Source organism: Sus scrofa, chromosome 1, assembly GCF_000003025.6.
Source record: "Sus scrofa isolate TJ Tabasco breed Duroc chromosome 1, Sscrofa11.1, whole genome shotgun sequence".
NCBI classification, from domain to species: Eukaryota; Metazoa; Chordata; class Mammalia; order Artiodactyla; family Suidae; genus Sus; species Sus scrofa.
Window position 1 is genome coordinate 219,840,620 of NC_010443.5, and position 3,171 is coordinate 219,843,790.

At 41.3% G+C, this 3,171-nt stretch overlaps 1 pseudogene; it reads right to left on the minus strand.

Annotated features, from left to right (window-relative positions):
* LOC110257032 lies at positions 554-2,670 on the minus strand (annotated as a pseudogene).

The following is a 3,171-nucleotide window of genomic DNA, read 5'->3' on the forward strand; positions in this document are numbered from 1 at the left end:
GGGCTCCCAAGACACTGAGGATCCTGCTGCACCAAAGCAGGAACTCCAAGACTATGGATCTTAAGTATAAGTGAACAGCACTCACTGTCTGCAGAACATGAGCTTGAAAGTCTTCTTAACTTATTTTGTTATAATATATGTGCTCGCCACTCAGACACAAGCTCACTGAGGGGACTTTTGTCTGCTTGGTCCATGGCTGAGTTCTAGCAAGTGCAATGGCATCCGCCTGTAGCAGGTGCTCAGCAAGCATTGTTTGAAGGAATAAAGAAAGAGTGATGTTGTGAATAGATAAATGCTTAGCAATATTTTCTTGAAAAACTTTAGAGAAGAGATTGTGTGGTTTTAATCTTATAGAAGGCATCTCTAGATTTCTAAAAATCATATCTAGTGTCTCATTAATTATATCCTTTTTGGGAGTTCTGGTTGTGGCTCACTGGTAACAAAACTGGCTAGTATCCATGAGGATGCAGGTTTGATTCCTGGCCTTGCTCAGTGGGTTAAGGATGCATTGTTGCCATGAGCTGTGGTGTAGGTCACAGATACAGCTTGGATCTGGTGTTTCTGTGGTTGCTGTGTAGGCCAGCAGCTGCAGATCCAATACAACCTCTAGCCTGGGAATTTCCATATGCCACAAGTGTGTCCCTAAAAGAGGGGGAAAAAATTACATCCTTTTCTCCCAAATAAATTTCTATTCCCTACTAAAGATTGCAGCTGATATAATACATTTCCAAAATTTAATTAATGTTAATTGAACAGGGGACATAAAATGACAACTTTTTTTTCTTTATCCTTTCAAAAACAAGGTGTTCGTGGACCTGTCCAGAGGTTCCCTGGGGAATTACCTATCCCAGAGCTTCCTGGAGAATATTAAATTCATTTTTTTTTCAGGAACCACCAAAATTTTAGTATTTAATATCACAACTCACCAAGGTCCAAGATGTAAAGTTACTGTGTCCAGAAAACATGGGGGACAGGGGAGGGAAGTCAACTCCATGAACTCACTCTGTAACATGTGGTAAGAAGAATGCACACTTTATAATATAAAACCTGTGTACACATAGTAGTAAGTTGCAAAAAGCCATCCATCTTCTCTTGGCTTGTAAAAAGGGCATTCCAGATTTCAGTATAAATGAGCAACCTTCAGCTCCTCTGTGTGGTCAGGGATCCTGTTTTCCCCCTCCAACTCTTCTACCCCAGGCTGTGTCATGAGGTCTGCAATGCCTTTCTCCAGGTCATCAGTGAGTCTGTTCATGTCATCAATTCTTCCAATGATCAGATCAGACATGGTTCGAACTTAATCTTGCACCTGTTGCAGGAATATCTGCACAGCTGAGATGAGATCCTGCACAGTCTTGGGGTCAGTCTTGGCCATCTCCCCAGGTCGCAGTTCGGTGGTGCTGTCTCAGACTGTCCTTTGTACAGTCATTTCTGAGTCCTTAAGGAACCTCATTCCGCTTGTCTTGGTGACTAAAGTGTGACAGAAACAGAACTGGGGAAGACAACTAGTCTTTCTGTAGGCAATCAAAGAGAAAGCCTCTGATGGATCTTAATTTTCTCCTACAAATCTTCTGGACCAAGGGGGGACTTACAGAATCTCCAGAAGCAGAGTAGTATGGAAAGAAAGGCCATTCGCTAACCTGAGGTTCCCCAGGGTTGTTCTAGTTGGGTCCAATAAAGACCCAATTGAGATAATGCTTCTATGGGATGCCTCAGAGTCTGGGGCTTCAGTTTGCGAGCTCCTGAGATGACCAAGTTGTACTGCCTTAACCCTTTAAGGGCTGCATTGATGGTACCTAACAGAACAGAATGTCATGGTGACCTGACCTTGGAAGTGGTTTAGTGAGAACCAAGCTCCAGTCCGTGAATCCTATTTTCAGCCTTCATGTGGTTTTAAGATTTAGCCCAGTTTCCAGACTATCCCCTACCCAGGCTTGAAAATGGCTTTATTTCACACTTTGCGGCAGGAGGTAAGTGGGTTTCTATGTGAAAGTGATGGTGCCAAAGACATTTACGAACATTAAAAAAAATGTCTGAACATGGCTTCAAGCCACTCAGCCTGTTTCTCATCCCGTGCCGTGCCTTGCGGAGCGTATGCAAGTTCAGAGCTCCCTTTGAAATCAGTGGTGGTTATGAGCTTGGAGCAACTCTGTGGGGCTCTGAGCAATATAATAAATGAGCGCCTTTGAAGACTAACCATTGTACTTAGGCTCTTTTTGTGCTTCTGACACTGCTTTCTCAGGGCTGTTCTGTGATGGAGGGAGTAGCCCACCAACACACATCCCCTGGTTTTCAACTTTGAGCCTGAAAGAGGGAAGGGGAACAGGAAGTAGGTCCTCAGATATCCTTAAAGAAGTGGCCTCAACCCTTTTATTCTCCTTTTGATATCCTTTCAACATGTGGGATATACCATTCCCACACTCACATCCCCTGAGTGAAAACAAAACAAAAGCTGCTTTCATCTATGAGTACTTATTGGTCCATGAAACAACAACAACAGCAACGTCAACAACTAAGAAAAATAAAAAACAAAGCTACTCTCAGCCAGGCGATATCGCAGACTTATTTATACATAAGGGGTTTCACAGACTATTTATTTATAGCTGAAAGCAAAGAATTCGATCCAAGATATTTTCCATGTTTCCTTGATGACATTACAGACTAAGTTGATATATGATACTGAAATGATTTCTTGAATATTCTTTTTTTCTTTTCTTTTTTTTTTTGGCTGTACTTTTTTTTGGCTGTACTTGCAGAATTGCAGGGATTGAACCTGTGCTACAGCAGTAACTAAGCCATAGCAGTGACAATGCCAGATTCTTGACCCACTGAGCCACAAGAGAACTTCATGATTTCCCAAATATTCTTAAAAGATAATTAAAGTTTTTGTTTTGACTTTTGATGAAAAGGCTCATATACGTATTTCAAGTGCTTAAGTTTGGTAAGAAAAATACATTCAGGTTGCTTTTAAATAAATTTAAGAAGAATTATTGAATTCTTTGGTCCAGATTTTCAGGTACAAGTTTGAATGGCTATTTGAATGTCATTTCTTGCACTAGACCCAAATCTAAATAAGTTTTGCTAAGCGCCTTTTTAGGTTCTCACAACCACATTGTGAGGTCGATACTGTAAACTCCACTTAACAGATGAAAGAACCCAGAGTTCCAATAGCAA